Here is an 18,354-nt window from a genome sequence, read left to right as displayed (position 1 = left end):
CAGCAAGGATCACAGGGGGCCCAAATAGAGGATGGCTACAACTTGTATCTATCCCCAGTGCCTAGAACAGTACCTAGAATAATAATCTGGTATAATAAGCTGTATATTATATAGGCAGCATATATATGTAAATGTTCAGAAAATACTTGATGAGTGAATGAGTCGCTTGGTGGTTCTTGGTGAGGCCACAGCGTTAAAGAAAAATCAGAGCAACAGAGGCTTAGGAAAGGCAGGATTGACTGGAATCGAGGATTCTATATCTTCAGAATGCTCTCTGTTTCATTTTTTACTTCTTTGAGAACAGCCAGGATCTCTGGGTTCAAACCCCTGAGCTTCATAATGAGAAAGCAAAGGGCAGCTCTGGCCTGAAAAATCCTCAGGGAGGTTTCTCCCAAGCCTACCCCCTTGAGCCAGTTACTGCGGTCAGGGGATCAAGGTAACATGATTGGTTTAGCTTGAGGTCAGGTGCCTATACCTGTTATTAGAAGATGGAAGGGGATGTGGGCAGATAAAAATAGTACAACTCCCTGGCCAGGTTAGGCCCATCATACTGTATCTCCAAATAATAGAACATATCATTATTGTCCATTCATTTGTTCACATGTCTATCTTGTACAGGAGACCATACGTTTTTGAACTAGAGTCTCAACACAGGTACTGCATTTTTATAACTCCAAACAACACAGTGAAGAGAGCATTATGATTGCATTTTTGCTTTTAGTTTTTCTGTCATTGTGGCTTTGGGCCAGCCATAGTGTCCTCATCTTTTATATGGGCCAAATGATAGTTGTGGGCTTCCCAGGTGGTGCCAGTGGTAAAGAACCCACTTGACAATGCTGGAGGTGTAAGAGAAGTGTGTTTAATCTCTGGTTTGGGAAGATCCCATGAAGGAAGGCGTGGCAACCCACTCCAGTATTCTTGACTGGTGAACTCCATGGACAGAAGAGCCGGGGTTGGGGGGTATGGTCCATAAGGTCACAAAAAGTCAGACACGACTGATGCGACTTAGTAGCAGCAGCAATGACAGCCATCTCATTTTGGAAGCACATTACATTATTGGTGATATGAACTGAGAATATTAGTTATTGCCCTTCCTTTTAGAAAAGTGCCTGACATAATTCTATGTTCTTGATAGGTTTATAAGTGAATGATGAATGAATAAATAAAAGAAGCATTCTTAGTGATTTGCTTGGGTTCACTTATAAATGAAGATAAAATAGGGTTTAAGGGTTTAAGATTAAGTGAAATGATAGATAAAAAGTGCTTACATAGCCCAACTCATGGAGAGTGGCTTATCCCTATTTAGATATCTCTCATAAAGTATATAACTTGCCTCTGTATTTCATAAAAACTCTCAATAAATAATCCTGAATAACACAAATGCAATATCCATTAACACAGTAGCCTGCAGTATTCCAAAACCTCAATTAAAGAGTAGAAAAAAACAACAAAAAAGAACCTAACAAATTAATAATTTTGTCTAGAGGTCAAATTTAGGTACTGAAACCAGCTAATATAAAGAAGCTTCTAACCAGTGGCTCAGACTTGGCACCTGAAACACAATAACAGTTAGTATTATAATTGTCATTCTGAGACAAATCAAATCACTGAAAGGAAGAAATAAGGAAGGAAAGTAAAAGAAAAGCGAGAGATGGAGGAAGAAAGGAAGGAAAGCTGGAAAAAAAAAATTAGCACCCTTATGCCCCCAAAGCTTTGTTTACTGCATTCCTAGTCCTCCACATTCTCAGCTTCCCCCAAGGGTGCTGCCTAAACAAATGTATAGGGCGGAACTGAAAGGGTGTTGAATGGGTGGATCCCAGTGGCAATGTCTTGTAAACACTCCCTATGAGTCAGCTATAAATTCAATTCAAATCCCCAGTCTCCCTGTCTTTGCTTATCATGGTTACCACCAAAATGACTTCTGCCTTTAGAAACCCTAATAGGAAACAGGTAAATGCCTAAAACAATGTTTGATTTTACATTAAAACTTATGAAAATGTAATTACTCTAACAAGATATTTCGTTATTGAGTTAGGATTAATATACCTTGCTTGATCTTCAGGTCACAGGAACAGCTTGTTAACATTTCAGCTTTATTTTGAGACTGTTATTTCCTTATTCTGTGGCCATTTGAGTGTCAAACAAAAATTTATGAAGTGTTAGGTTTAATTCCACACCTGTAAGAAAGGTTATTTTAATAACTGACTCCTGTAATTCAATACTGTTTCTCTCCTTGCTGTAATTGGATGCTGGTTATCTTTTCTGAAAGTGCTTTTTCAGAGGAGACAATGTGGCTGCATGGGTTTCAAATTTCTCATGTGGAGAAAATGATTAACTGGGGAAAAACCTGGTTACCACAGAATTTGCTGACAAATTCTGTTTGGTGGCAATGTTGATGGTTGTATGGGCTTTCGGTGATGACTTCAACAGTGGTTGCTACCAAGTTGTGTTTGGATGCACAGGGCATAATAAAAGCTAAATTAATTTTATCGTAAAGTAAAATTTTACCTTCCTAATGTAGTTTCTTAGTTTCATTTTTGGTAGAGGTTGGGACAAAATTAATTAACATTAGCTGATATTGTACTTTACTGTTTTTAGACACTTCTCACATGAATAACACTTCTCACATGAATAACACTTCGTTGTTGGCAACTTTTATTCTTACTTGTCTGATGAAACAAGCTTACAGAGGCCAAACAATTATTAGCAGGTGATAGAGTCAGGATTTTTCTGTTGCAGAGTCTTTCAGAAATCAATTTAAATTTTTGTCATATTGATGCTTTGTAACTTTGGGTAACAGCAATTACCATTCACTGAATGCTTATTTTGTGCCTTGGGTATATTATTTCACTTAATTGTCACTTCAATGCTTAAGTAAATTGTTTTATTCTCTCCAGTTTCTAATGAGAAGACAGAAGCTCAAAGAGGTTAAACACACTTTTGCAAACACATGTGAAATTTTCGGTTACAATCTAGTCACATGCATTAATTTGGAAGTTACTAGTTCCGAGATAATTGGATAGATTGGAATTGCTACTCTAATTGCACTAAGTTTTATCTTGCTCTGAAACAGATACTTTAGACTGTCAAGAAAAGAATGGACTTCTCCCTTGGTGGGGGAGGTGAAAACTGGCACTCAGCTGATGTCCCAATTTGGTGGCAGAGTTTTCAAAGCTGTTGTTGAGTTGATAGCGTGAATGTCTGATATCACACGTAGAAATGATGCCCAATCACTGGAGCCCAAGACCTGGTTCTTTACCATAACTATGGCAGATCTTTTTATCACCTCAGCACAAGGAGAGGCCACAGCTTTTGTGCTTGAGTGCCTTTTGGTTTGTGCTATGGAAAGCACTGAGCCAAGTGAAACAGGCTTTCATTTCACTATTTCATTGTGAGCCTTTGGGCTGAAGGTCACAATGGAGTGTTGTTCCCCCTTTTTCTGGAATAGTGCTGCCAAGAGAACTTTCTGATGGATAGAAATGGTGTATGTGTGCTGCCCGACTTAGTGACTAGCTGCCACATGTGGGCTATTACTAAGCACTTGAAAGGTGTGACTGCTACTGAGAAACTGAAATTTTAAGTTTCAATATAAATAGTCACATGGGGCTAGTGGCTGACGTATTGGATAGTGCAGTCCTAGAATGGAACTGAGATGCCCTGGTTCTCTCTGGAAACTCCAGATACCAGCTGCCCAAAGTGAAAATGGGCAGTGAGTTTAACACTAGTTAGTTCCTTTTCTGGACTCTGAGTAGTTTTTGCATTTCGTGGGAATGTACAGACGTTCTAAGAACGCCTCCCTTGCCTTTCCGTTCTATGAGCAAGAGGCTCACATGGCTGACTTATAAAACATTGCTGGTGACTGAGAGCACAATGCTCTGATGTTTAACCCTTACCTGGTTTAGAGGGGACTAGAACTCAAACTCTCCTTCTGTTCCCCTCCTAGTGTGTGCATGCTAAGTTGCTTCAGTCGTATCTAACTCTTTGCAAACCTGTGGACTGTACCCTGTCAGGCTCCTCTGTCCATGGGCATCTTCAGACAAGAATACTGGAGTGGGTTGCCATGCCCTCCTCCAGGGGATTTTCCTGACCCAGGGATTGAAACTGTGTCCCCTGTGGCTCCTGAAATTGCAGGCAGATTCTTTACAACTGAGCCATCAGAGCAGCCCTCCCTTCTTGGATAGTGACCCAAATCAATATCAGGGGTGTGTGGCATTAGAACACAGGGAGTCTTGAATTGCTAACTGAATTTGCCTCAAATTCAACTGTCTCTGAGGAGGGGACCCCTGCCCACTGCACCCACACTTCCTCTATCTTCTAGTTTCATTCAGAGTGTGAACAGCCGAGTGGCAGAGGGCTGGAGCAGAGGTGGTGTTGGTGTGAGATTCACATGGTGGAATTTCACTTATGCAAGTGTTTAAGCACTTGGGAGAGGTTAGAATTAGCTATTTTTCTAGTTAGATTTAGCTTTAATTTTATTATTTGTACAGATTTTTTTAAAATTTAAAATAAAAAATTTAATTTTTTAGTGAAAAACTAAAGTGTAAACTCTTTCATCAAATGAATTGGATGGTTAGAGCTAATGGTAGAAGCTTCTCTCCTCAGGCCCATAACCTCATAAAGATAGTACATCTTAGGCACTTAACACAATGGTACTGATTATTTAGATTGTTCAGAATATTACGCACACACATACATATATGCATGTGTGCTCAGTCGCTTTAGTCGTATTGGACTCTCTGAGGGCCTATGGACTGTAGCCTGTCAGGCTCCTCTGTCCATGGGAATCTTCAGGCAAGAATACTGGCATGGGTTGCCATGGCCTCATATAATTTGTACCAATTAAAAATACATAATTTGTACCATTAAATTCAACACCAAGCTTGTTCTTTATCATTCATTCAAAATATGTTAAGCGGCTACTATGCAAAGTGCTGGGGCAACTGAATAGTCTAAGACAAAATATTATTTCAATCTTTGCAAAGCTCTTGATCTAGTGGGTAAGTAATATTAACCACTTCTGACATTAGACTGACTGGGTTCAAAGCACTGCCCCATCATTTTTTACTTTTATAGATGGGGGCAAGTTACATGATATTTACGAAGTCTTAGTTTTCTTATCTGCAAGGGAGTTATAGTGATACCAACCTCATGAGCATAGCATGAGGATTAAAAGAAAAAATGTATTAATAGATACAGTCCTTAGCGAATACTTACAGAGAGTGTGCAACTGTGCATTAGCTTATTTTTTAAATTGAATTGACTCATGATATTATATTAGTTTCAGATGTACAACATAGTGATTTGATATTTTTATACATTATGACATGATCACAACCGTATGGCTAGTTATTCAGTTCAGTTCAGTCGCTCAGTCGTGTCCGACTCTCCGCGACCCCATGAATCACAGCACGCCAGGCCTCCCTGTCCAACACCAACTCCCAGAGTACACTCAAACTCATGTCCACAGAGTCGGTGATGCCATCCAGCCATCTCATTCTCCGTCGTCCCCTTCTCCTCCAGCCCCCAACCTTTCCCAGCATCAGAGTCTTTTCCAGTGAGTCAACTCGTCGCATGAGGTGGCCAAAGTATTGCAGCTTCAGCTTTAGCATCAGTCCCTCCAATGAACACCCAGGATTGATCTCCTTTAGAATGGACTGGTTGGCTAGTTATTAGGTTGGTGCAAATGTAACTGTGGTTTTGGACTGTGAATTTTAAATCATTATAGTTAGGCTCAAACACATCTTTATTATTCAAAATAGGAAACCATTACAATCAACACATTTTTGCCAATGAGAAATAAGTTTATTAATGTAGTATAAAAATCCATGCTTCTGGATTTGATGAACTCTTGGAAAGCATTTTCTGTCTCTTGCTGGTTGTGAAACATTTTCCCTTCAAAAAGTTGTTGAGATGCTTTAAGAAGTGGTAGTCAGTTGGTGAGAGATCAAGTGAATATGGCGGATGAGGCAAAATTTCGGGGCCTAATTTTTGAAGCATTGGTTGTGGGACATGCAGTCATGCATTGTTGTAAAGAAGAATTGGGCTTTTTCTGTTGACCAGTGTTGGCTGCAGGTGTTGTAGTTTTCAGTGCATCTCATTGACTTGCTGCGGAGAAGGCAATGGCAAGCCACTCCAGTACTATTGCCTAGAAAATCCCATGGCTGGAGGAGCCTGGTAGGCTGCAGTCCATGGGGTCACTAAGGGTCAGACACGACTGAGCGAATTCACTTTCACTTTTCACTTTCACACATTGGAGAAGGAAATGGCAACCCACTCCAGTATTCTTGCCTGGAGAATCCCAGGGATGGGGGAGCCTGGTGGGCTTCCGTCTATGGGGTCACACAGAGTTGGACACAACTGAAGTGACTTAGCAGCAGCAGCAGCATTGACTTGCTGAGCTTGCTTCTCAGATTAACGGTTTTACCAGGACTCAGAAAGCTGTAGTGGTTCAGACTGGCAGCAGACCACCAAACAGTGACCATGACTTTTATTTTTGGGTGCAACTTTGGCTTTGGGAAATGCTTTCAAGCTTCTTCTAGGTCCAACCACTGAGGTGGTTGTCTCCAGTTGTCCACTATTCATTGCACAACACAATCTGATTGAGAGACGATTCGTTGTTGTGTAGAATAAAAGAAGACTACACTTCAAAATGACAATTTTTTTGATTTTCAGTCAGCTCATGAGGAATTCACTTATCGAACTTTTTCACCTTTCCAATTTGCTTCAAATGCTGAACGACCTTAGCATGATGTTGAGTTCTTTGGCAACTTCTTGTGTAGTTGTAAGTGGATCAGCTTCGATGATCCTCTCAACTGGTTGTTGTTAACTTCTGATGGCCCGCCACTGTGCTCCTCATCTCATCTCAAGGCTCTCATCTCCATTGCAAAAGTTCTTGAACCACCACTGCACTGTACATTTGTTAGCAATTCCAAATGCATTGTTGATGTTGCAATGTGTCTCTGCTACTTTATGACCCATTTTGAACTTGAATAAGAAAATTGCTCAGGGGACTTCCCTGGCAGTCTAGACTTTGCCTTCCAATGCATGGGTGCAGGTTCGATCCCTGGTTGGAGAGCTAAGATCCCACATGCCTCATGGCCAAAAAGCCAAAAACATAAAACATACATATTATTGTAAAAAATTCAATAAAGACTTTAGAAAAAAAGAAAATTGCTCAAATTTGCTTTTTGTCTAACATCATTTCCCCAGTCTAAAATAAATATAAATACATAGCAAGTAATAAGCAAACAAAATAAAGGGAGAAATGTGCATTAAAATGATGTATAACAGAACCACATTTATTTAAGAATGTATTCCAATATCAAACAACAAATGTCAACAACATTAAAACCGCAATTATTTTTGCACCAACCTAATTGATGCTTTTGAACTGTGGTGCTGGAGAAGACTCTTGAGAGTCCCTTGGACTGCAAGGAGATCCAACCAGTCCATTCTAAAGGAGATCAATCCTGGGTGTTCATTGGAAGAACTGATGCTAAAGCTGAAACTCCAATACTTTGGCCACCTCATGCGACAAGTTGACTCACTGGAAAAGAGTCTGATGCTGGGAGGGATTGGGGGTGGGAGGAGACGGGGACGACAGAGAATGAGATGGCTGGATGGCATCACCGACTTGATGGACATGAGTTTGAGTGAGCTCTGGGAGTTGGTGATGGACAGGGAGGCCTGGCGTGCTGTGATTCATGGGGTCGCAAAGAGTCGCACACGACTGAGGGACTGAACTGAACTGACTGAATATACTCTGTCACCAAAGTTATCACAACATTATTGACTATATTCTCTATATTACATTGTACATTCCCATGACTTATTTTATTACTGGACATTTGTGCTTCTTAATTCCCATAGCCTATTTCACTCAATTCCCCATTCCTTTGTTCTCTGAGTATTTCTATTTTGTTACATTTGTTTTGTTTTTAGAGTCCACCTATAAGTGAAAACATATGATATTTGTTTTTCTCTGCCTGACTTTTTTTATATAGCATATTCCCTCTAGGTACATCTATGTTGTTGCAAATGGAAGGATTTCATTCTTTTTTTTATGACTAACATTTCATTGTGTATATATATACACATCTTTATTCATTCATCTACTGATGGACACTTAGGTTGCTTCCATATCTTGGCTATTGTAAATAATCCTGCAGTGAACTTTGTGTGCACATATCTTTTTTTTTTTTTGCCGCACTGAGAGGCTTGTGGGCTCTTAGTTCCCTAACCAGGGATCGAACTCAAGCCCCATGTAGGGGAAGCACTGAGTCCTAACCACTGGACCACCAGGGTATTCTCTGCACATATCTTTTTAAATTAGTGAAGAAAATAAATGAAGAAAATTTCATTTTCTTCAGATAAATACCCAGAAGTGAAATTGCTGGATTGTATGGTAGTTTTATTTTCAATTTTTTGAGGGATTTCCATACCATTTTCCACAATGGTTGCACCAATAGTGTGTTACTGTTTTGAGTACTTGAACTCTCTAATCAGTAGAAATTGATAAGAGGCCAGATGAGAAATCCAGGCAAGTTATTGGATCTCCTGCTGCAGCACAAGGGAAGGAAAATGAGTAACAGATGCCCTTACTGGCTCCAAGGGGTGGTGGGAGGCAAAATGGTTTCTTAAGTGGGTTGAGGGTATGGGCAAGTTGGTGATTGGGCAGGAAGCATAGCCTAGATTGTCCGTCCACCCAATTGGTGGTGCTGTGTGCAGGAGTCATACATAATACCCTGCTTTTGCTCCTGACGCCTTAGAAATGACAGTTGGTTTGTGGTCTTTTTGTATCTGCACATGTGTGCAGGTATTTTTAGTCCCTTATAGCTTCTTTGTATTCTGTTGCTTAAGGGAATATTTGTGCAGGTGCAAGCACTCCAGTAAAGAGTCCCAGGTCCCAGCCTAGCCCAAGCAGGACAGTTTTATGACCCCAAAATTTCTCTCATGTACCTTCCCAATTCTTTGCCAGAGGAAATCCGTTATGATTTTTCCACCACAAACTAGTTTTGCCTTTTCTGGAATTTCAAATAAATAGAATCAGAGTATGCACTCTTTTGTGTTATTAATTTATTTTCAAATAGGTAATATTAATATATTCACATGGCTTGAAATTAAGAAGATACAAAAGGGCAGGCAGTCAAAAGTCTTCTTCCCAGTCTTGACTCCCAATCATTCAGTCTTCCTCCCTTGAAGCAACCATTATTATTAGGTTTATGTGGGACCATCCCATAGCAATCATTATTAATTCAGGGCTTTATACAGGTACTTTGAGAATTCAGTTTTAAAGATTACCCAAAGGATCTTCAGACAACTCAGCTAAACAAAATAAAATCATTTTTAAAAATTATTGGAGTTCTTTTTAGACTCTGATTCCAATTGTCAGATTGTGACATTTTACCTATCTATGACTTAGGTAACCTTCAAGCCATATCTAGTTCTAGTATTAGAATAATTAATTAATTCTCATTTATTGAATTAACAAAACATACACTGAACAAATATAGAAATACAAGCATGAACCAAAGAAAACCAAGCTTCTGGCCGGCCTCATTGGTGTAATTAGTTGAGTGGGGGAAACAAAAATTCTCCAAAAAATCACATAATTACAGTTTCAGTGCCATGTGATACGAAAGGACCAAGGAAGGGGAGTCTGATGGTACTTTTCAGAGGTAGAGACTAGAGGTGTGGTCAGAAGGATGAGTACTGGAAGAGGTTTCCAGGCACAGAGCAAAGCATACACGAAAGGTCTGTGGAGGGAGAAAACTGAGGAAATGGAAGAGGTCAGTGTGGCTGGAACAGAGATAGGACAGAATGTGGTCTGAGCAGTGAGAAGGGGTGGAGAGGTGGAGAAGAGGCCACCTGACCATGCAGATTAGTTTAGAGGTTTTGTCTAAGGAAGTGGGAAGCCATTGAAGTGGTAGTGCTGTGGTACACAGAGCCATTTGTGTGGAGACAGGATTAGAGAGGGGCTAGAGGGCATCAGAGTAAACCAGTCAGAGACTAAATTAGTAGCCCAGGGCTTCCCTGGTAGCTCAGTCGGTAAAGAATCTGCCTGCAGTGCAGGAGACCGGGTTCCATACCTGAGTGGGAAAGATCCCCTGGAGCAGGAAATGGCAACCCACTCCAGTATTCTTGCCTGGAAAATCTTACGGACAGAGGAGCCTGGCGGGGTACAGTCCATGGGGTCACAAGAGTTGGACAAGATTTAGCGACTAAACCAGTACCACCAGGCCCCTGGTCCTCCCAGGCAAAGGTAGTTTGGACTAGGGTGGTAATGCAAGATATAGAAGAGGCCAGATTCAAGGAAAATTTGGTAGGTAAAAATCTACAGGATTTTCTCATAGATAGAATTTAGGAAGGAAAGGTAGATTAACATGGTGTCTAAGCTTTCTTATACAAGATGGATTCAGCTGTGATGAAACTTGGTTGAAATTACTTTAAATAACGGCATAATCTAAAGTTAAGCAAAATTTTGCCGCAGATAAAATTTCAAGTTTTTATTTGCGTGGAAGGACATGGCTCTACTTCCTATTTTTTGAACTTCCTAATCTTATTTTTTTAAATAATGGAGAGTGTTTTTTTTTTTTTTTGAAATGTTTATTACAGTGGAACCCCTCTGGAAATTATGGTTTTCAATTAGATAATAACCAGGGCTATCTAATTTCTAGGTTCTTTTTTGGGTGCTAATTACTATCATTTTGTCACTTCTAAATGTCTAATGAAAGTCATTTATATTGCCTTTGTTATTATTATTTTTTGCCTGTTTTTCTGGGATTTGACTGGGATTAGCAGCTTGTTTCTGTTCCTCACTAAGAACTTTCCTTCTAAGAATGTCTTCGTTGATATTGGATGACTGCCCGACTGGACATCACATATTGGTGCCCACTGCCGGACTCTGCATAAACCCAGTCTGTCGAGACGACTGATCGTAGAGGGGTTTGCAATCACAAGTGCCACTTACATGTTAATTGTTTTTTCAGAGTGATCTGGTTGCCTCTCGAGGAAGCTCCGGCGGGCGCTGGAAGCTCGCGCGTCTGCATCGCGTGGCCCCAGCCTGGGACCCCTACGCGTGGGCGGTGCGGCAATGCCAGGCCCGCAAGCCCTAAGGCTGGGGTCGCTTCGGGCCGGGAGCGGGAACGTTTGGTGCAGCTCCTATACAGGCAAGGGGCGGTTCTAGAGACTGGGGAAGTCAGCAATTTGTGCGTCCGATGGCTGGAGCTTTGAAAGAGAGGCGGAGGAACAAGCGAGAGCTCCCCGCCCCCGCTCCCCACTGTCCAATCCCTTCGGCTTCTCCTATTCTCGACTGGCCGGCCCGACTCCTAACCTGCTCAAACCCATTATGCGGTAGAGACGGCCGGGTCTCTTTAAGGCCCTTGCCGCGCCTGCGCCTTGAGCCTTCCTGACGCGGCCGGGCCGTACCCGGGAGGAGCCGGCGGCGGGCACGCTAGGGGTCGGGTGGTAGTTGAAACCGCGGCGGCTCTTCAAGCGTGGGGTCTGCGTCGGAGGCTGCCCGGAGCTCCTGAGTGAGCGCGGCGCTCGAGAGGAGGCGCAGAGGGCGGCCCGCGAAGCCGGGAGCGAGGCCGAGGCGCTGAGACGCGGCGGCTCGGCTGCCGGCTGGATGGGAAGTTAATGTTTACGACGGAGTCCACCCAACGTTTCCAAGGTGAGGGGCGCCGCGCCAGGCCGGGCGGGCCGGGAGGCCGGGCGGGCCGCGAGCCCGAGTTCCGCGGGACGCACAGCCGGGCCGAGGCGCGGCGAGTTGGGGCCGCCGCTGAACTTGCGGCGCGAGCGGGGCGGGCGCCTCCGGCCCCGCTGGGGCCTAAGTTCCCTGTGGCCGCCGGGACCGTCCCCTCCGCGGTTGCTGCGGAAGAAACTCGCCAGCGGGACTCCCAGTAGATTCCCAGGGAGGTGCAGGGACGAGGCTGCTTCGGGGGCGCTTCCTCGTATATCCTGTGGGGCATACCGACTTCACCTCCGCCCTCGAGGCCGGGAGTCTGTTCCCTCTGGGTGACCAGATGGGGCGAGACTGCCCGCGCCGCTGGCGAAGTTGGCGTTTTTACTTGGCCTTGGGGATTCTGCCTAAGGCCATGTCTCCAGGCAGGTGATGGGCGCGCCAGGTGTGGTAAATGACGCCCAAGGATGCAGTTGCGAGCGTTTGTTGCCATCACTGAAATCACCTTATGACTAGAGGGGCAAGCCTCAAATTAACCACAGTATTTCCTGTAGGTTGGATTGTGGTGTTAGTGTCTGATTTAGAGCTGCTGTGATTTCTTTGTGTCTGTCTTTTGGGCATCATAGATCAACTCAGTTGGCATCCTTTCACTGAAGAGTTAACCAAAACTTTTGGAATGGTTCCTTCACTTTACTCCTATCTGTTGTTAGAAGTGGTTTCAAAAAGCAGCATTTTCTTGCAGAGTTATCTCCTCTGTGAGTTTCAGTGTAGAATAACAGAATCCTTCCACTGGTGAAAGAAATCTGGTGCTTCATGAAAATCAAGAAGTTGTCTGTTCGTAGTTTTTACCTTTGTTCTGGACTGAAATGTATTGGTAACTTTTTTGTTTTGTTTTTCAAAAATGTTATTCATAAACTTTTTGCAGTTTACCAGAAGCTCCTATTCTAAAATGCTAGCCTTAAGGTCTCTGAGAAATTTTTGTCAAAGAAATCTTAGAAAACTTATTGTAGTATACCATATTTTTAAAAAGTACCAATGTTGAGTATGCAGGTAGAAACTGTTTACTAAGTGTACTATTACAGATCAAGAAACGGAACATTGCAGGATTGGGTTTATATCCTGGAGTGGAACTGTTGATTTATGAGGTATGTGAATAATAAAAGGTTAGCATTAGAGTAATAGAAGGTTAGCATTAGATCCAGTTGAACATTTTTCCAAAGTAGTTTTACTTTGGGAATTAGCAGGGAATGGTATTCCATTTACCTCATATCCTTGCTAATGCTTCTCAGTTTAAAAAATTTTTACTATTTTGGTGGAAGTGCAGTAATGTATATGTAGCTTTATTTTACATTTTTCTGATGATTGTGGTTGAGTACCTTTTGTTGGCCATTTATATGTTGTCTTTTGTGAAGTGCCTGTTAAGTCTTATTATTTTTTTAATTGGTTTGTAATTCTTTATTCAGTTCTGTTTGTGTATGTGTATACAAATCTATCTCCCATGAGTCCTTTCTGGACTTAATCATTTTCTGCTTTGTATCTTGTCTTTTCCATCTTGATGGCCTTTTTTTTTTTTGATGAATGGAAATTGCTAATTTTAATGAAATATACTTAATCCTTGTCTTTATGATTACTGTTTCAATGGCAAGCCACTCCAGTACTCTTGCCTAGAAAATCCCATGGATGGAGGAGCCTGGTAGGCTGCAGTCCGTGGGGTCGCTAAGGGTCGGACACGACTGAGCGACTTCACTTCCACTTTTCACTTCCACACATTGGAGAAGGAAATGGCAACCCACTCCAGTGTTCTTGCCTGGAGAATCCCAGGGACGGGGGAGCCTGGTGGGCTTCCGTCTTTGGGGTCACACAGAGTCGGACACGACTGAAGTGACTTAGCAGCAGCAGTGACCTATTAAAGAAATCTTTGCTTCACCTAAGAATATGGAGATGATTTCTCATGTTACCAAGTATGTGTGCTCAGTTGCTTCAGTTGTGTCCAACTCTTTGTGACCCTATGGAACTTAGCTGATCTGGCTCCTTGGTTCATGGGATTTTCCAGGCAAGAATACTGTAGTGGGTTTCCTTTGCCTTCTCCATACGTGTTATCATACAGAACTTTTAATTTTACTTTTTACATTGAAGTTGTACAGTTTACAGTAAGTTGTAGGTGGATTGTAGGGGTCAAGATTCACTTTTTACCATATGGGTATATATTTGACCCAGCACCATTCACTGAATATATATCATCCCTGCCCCTCTGCACTGTGTGACACTTTTTTGTAAGTCAGGTGAACGTAGAAGAGCGGATCTGTTTCTGAACACTATTCTGTTTCATTGGTCTATTCGTTACCCTTGCACCAATATCATTGTATTAATTGATGTAACTTTATAATAAGCCTTGATATGGGTTGTTCCTATTTTGTTCTTTAAGATGGTCTGGGCAATTCTTGGCTCTTAATGTTTCCATATAAATTTCAGAATCTTGTCCATTCAAACAGATTTTGGAGATTGGAATTGAATCTATTTATCAACTTGGAGAGAATTCAGTTCTTAACAAAACTGAGTTTTCCAGTTTATGAACGTGGTATGTTCTTCCACTTCTTTATGTCTTTTAAAATTTCTCTAATGTTTTGTAGTTTTCTGTATTAAAGTCTTGCATACCATTTGTTATTTATTTGTAGGTATTTGATATCTTTAATGTTATTGTAAATGATATTTTAAAGTATTTGTGGCCAGTATACAGAAATACAACTGATTTTGGGAGTGGGGGGAGTGGCTCGGAAATTATTTTAAAACAAATCCCAGACATCATTTCATTAATAAATCCTAAATTTTTAATCTCCCTTCAAGACCTAGTCCAGATTACACATTGTATGTTCTAATTTTCCAAGGTTTTCTAATCTGTCTCGGAAATTATTTTAAAACAAATCCCAGACATCATTTCATTAATAATTCCTAAATTTTTAATCTCCCTTCAAGACCTAGTCCAGATTACACATTGTATGTTCTAATTTTCCAAGGTTTTCTAATCTTTTTCTGTTTGCATGTTATCTCCAGGGTCTGAGACAAATTAAAGATTTGTAGAGTGTTTAACATAAAGTGTGAATGTGTTAGGCTCTGGGGATACAAAGCTGATTAAGATGCTGCCCCTGCTTTTAAGGAGTTTAGAGTCTAGGAGGAGTTGTAGAAATTCAAGAAAAGACCTTTATCTTGCTATGATGAAAATTGGTTTGGCTGCATGCAAAAGGGACATTTCAATCAAACTGTGGGGGAGGTAATCTGCCTGGCTCCCAGTGTTCCGAGAGCTGGGCAACGGAAGTGGGCTGTGGGTGGGGGCTGCTATTCACTATACATACTTCTGCTTTATTCATTGGCTTTCAGCCATGAGCCTCTCTCCACTCTTCTTGAGTCTGGAGACTCTCCAAGCCTGTGTTTCCAGAGAATAAATTTATGAGAGGATGTGAATGGGGGAGAAGGGAAACTGCAGGTCCGTATACAGACTGTGTTTGCTCAGTCATGCCCAACTCTTTGCGACCCCATGGACTGTAGCCTGCCAGGCTTCTCTGGCCATGGAGTTCTCCAGACAAGAATACTGGAGTGGGTAGCCATTCCCTTCTCCAGGGAATCTTCCTGACTCAGGGATGGAGCCTGGGTCTCCTGCATTGCAGGCAAGTTTCTGAGCCACCAGGAAAGCCTTTAGCTGACTTTAAACCACTAACCTGATTTTTAGCCCTTTACTTCTTCCCCACTGACTGTGTACTTGGAGACTCTCAAGGGCTGAGCCTCTCTGGGGCTCTGAGTGAGGCCTATCAGTGTGTTGACCGTATTCCCTTCTGCAAGCTTGGAGGTTTGACTTCTTGTCCTCTACCTGTTACTTGTTTTTTCATCTCTTTTCTTGTTTCATAGATGCCATATCTCTTTATCTGTCTGAGAACGTTAAAGGTAGTTTCTTTAAGCTTTTTTTTTCCTTACATAGCTTATTTCCTCCAAGTTACTTTTTTTCCTGTTTGGTATAGTCTCAGCAGTAGAGACCCTCCTCAGAGGTCTGGTAATCCTTGGTTGTTTGCTTGTGATTGAGAGACCAAATACATTATGTAGCAGTACTTTTAAAAATTTAGATGTGATTGCCCACAGTAAAATATATAGAGTAAGTGTATAGTTTGATAGTTTTGCTATGTATGAAAATGAAAGTGAAGTTGCTCAGTCGTGTCCGACTCTTTACGACCCCATGGACTACAGCCTACCAGGCTCCTCCCTCCATGGGATTTTCCAGACAAGAGTACTGGAGTGGGTTGCCATTTCCTTCTCCTGTGTAATTAACACACAGTACAGAGCAGGGTGAAAAACCCAGACAATTCCTTCATATCCCTTTCTTCTGTCTTCCCCACTCCCTGCCCAGAAGCACCCCCTATTCTGATTTCTCTCTGCATAGATTAGCACCAGTATTTTCTAAATTTGCCCAGGTGATTCAAATGTATGGTCAGAATTGAAGCCATTGGTTTGAGTGGGGTGTTTGAGCCTCTCTCCATTGTGTCGTTCCTTTTGGCCTGATTCTATTTCCCAGAGAGTATGGAAGTTTTCTGCTTGGAGGCCAGAGGTCTAGTTGCCCAGTGGTCTGGGAACTCAGGAAAGGAGAGTTGGGTAATGAGCCATAGAGCATGTAATGTGAAAGGACACATAATTGGCTTCATCTTTCACGATGTGTGCTTTACCCTTTTTAGAGACTGAATCTCTAATCTGCTGCCTTTTTGAGGTTAGATCACTCAGTGGCTTGGAAGAGGAATGCAGGTCTAGGTTTCTAACTATTCAAACAGTTTTCACCCGATCTTTCCTTCTTCGGTTCAGTTCAGTCACTCAGTCGTGTCCGACTTTGCGACCCCATGATTCGCAGCACGCCAAGCCTCCCTGTCCATCACCAACTCCCGGAGTTCACTCAAACTCATGTCCATCGAGTCGGTGATGCCATCCAGCCATCTCATTCTCTGTCGTCCCCTTCTCCTCCCGCCCCCAATCCTTCCCAGCATCAGAGTCTTTTCCAGTGAGTCAGCTCTTCGCATGAGGTGGCCAAAGTATTGGAGTTTCAGCTTTAGCGTCAGTCCTTCCAATGAACACCCAGGACTGATCTCCCAGTCTCCCCCTTCTTTGCTCTGGCAGTTTTGGAACCCTTTGAGGATTCTGTACTGTAAACTGGGTTTGTTCTTGGTGGTCAGCACTGCTGTCTTTGCAGACACTACTTGTCTTTGACCAAATCAGTTACCACTCATCCATCTCTCCACCTTTCAAGGTTTTGTTGTTTGTTCCATTCTCTTGATCCTTATGGTTAGTGTCCTAAAAACAACAGCAAAGTTTTCTTTATCCTTGTTTTATTAGAGTTTTGTTGTTGTTGTTTAGTCACAGTACTGTCTAACTCTTCTGCAATCCCATGAGCTGTAGCCTCCAGGCTCTTCTGTTCATAGTATTTCCAAATAAGAGTACTGGAGTGGGTTGCCATTTCCTCCTCCAAGGGATCTTCCCAACCCAGGGATCGAACCCGTGTCTCCTGCATTGGCAGACAGATTCTTTATCACCGAGCCACCAAGGCAGCCCTATTAGGAATCTGGGAGAGAGAAGAATTAGATGTGTGTGATCAATCTGCCATCTTAACCTGGAAGTCCCTCATCTTTCATCATACAAAAATGTGTTGCCATCTGTCCATCACTGTTGTCTTCTCCCTGTGGGGTTATAGCTTTTAAAGTTTCTTTACTGTTATCTACATAGAATGGTAGGAGGGAGAGCATCTAAATACTGGATCAAACTGTCTTTCTCTAGAAATCCCTAAATTCTTTTGAGAAGTATCCTTGTCCCAGGGTCTTATAATCTCAGGATCGGAAGTGATTTTAAAGATAAGACAGCTTAGTGAGCTATTTGATACTTTCTATAGTGGGGAACTCACTTAGAAGAGATGAGTGACTGGAGAAATGGAGTGTGCTGTGGATCTCTGCACTGGGTCTGGAAATCCATATGTGCATTAAACATTTAATAGTGAATGAACAAATAATAGATCTTTCATATTTGTAATGTAAAAGTTATTAAAAAGTCATGGTGGTTATTTTAATTAATAATTCTTAAATACTTACAATTTTTTGTTTTTTGCTTTTGACTGAGTTCTCTGAATGTTTATCACACAGGTCATAGCAGTAGCAGGGGTGAGGAAGAGACAGGAGACTCCTTTACCCTTTAGGTAGGTCTTGGAGGCCTGCCAGCCCACGGTGGGTTTCCTTCAAGCATGCCTTCTGCCAGATGTGCCTCAGGTCTCTCTTGACCTTGATCTGTTTCACTTCCAGGCTGACTTTCCACCGCAGGAATCAGGTCCTATTGACCAACTTGCAGTGCTTGAGATGATGCTGGCAGATCTTGAGCACATCTTTGCAGTGCATTTCAGACCTCCTTACCCCCGCCTGCCTAATCCCTTCCCCAGCCTGGCTGGGTGGACACTCAGAGTTGGGGTGAGACACAGTCCCTGTGTCCTGAGGCCCCAGCATCCAGTCTGGGCAGGAGGTAGCAAATGGTCAGCCAGTCCTCCAGGGGCTGATGGATATCTTCCTGGGGACCAGCATCTCCTCAAACCCCGGGTGGACCTGCTGGCCAGGAAGGGAGGCAACCCCCATGTGGGCCTGTTGGTTGCATGCTATAGTGAGACT

General features: G+C 42.4%; 1 protein-coding gene across 6 annotated transcripts in view; it reads left to right on the top strand.

Moving 5' to 3' along the window:
* Positions 1-11,375: 11,375 nt before the first annotated feature.
* Positions 11,376-18,354, top strand: part of EVI5 (ecotropic viral integration site 5) — a 245,418-nt gene continuing 238,439 nt past the window's right edge. For all 6 annotated transcript variants that reach the window (XM_055403208.2, XM_055403206.2, XM_055403207.2 and 3 more), the window contains exon 1: positions 11,376-11,671. The gene's annotated coding sequence lies outside the window, so the exon portion shown is untranslated. The remainder of the gene's footprint in view (positions 11,672-18,354) is intronic.

The sequence above is a fragment of the Moschus berezovskii genome, chromosome 4 (assembly GCF_049115385.1).
Source record: "Moschus berezovskii isolate FMDL1 chromosome 4, NW_MosBer_1.0, whole genome shotgun sequence".
Taxonomy (NCBI): Eukaryota; Metazoa; Chordata; class Mammalia; order Artiodactyla; family Moschidae; genus Moschus; species Moschus berezovskii.
Note: the sequence above shows the minus strand (reverse complement) of the source record. Positions and strands in the feature narration are given on the sequence as shown.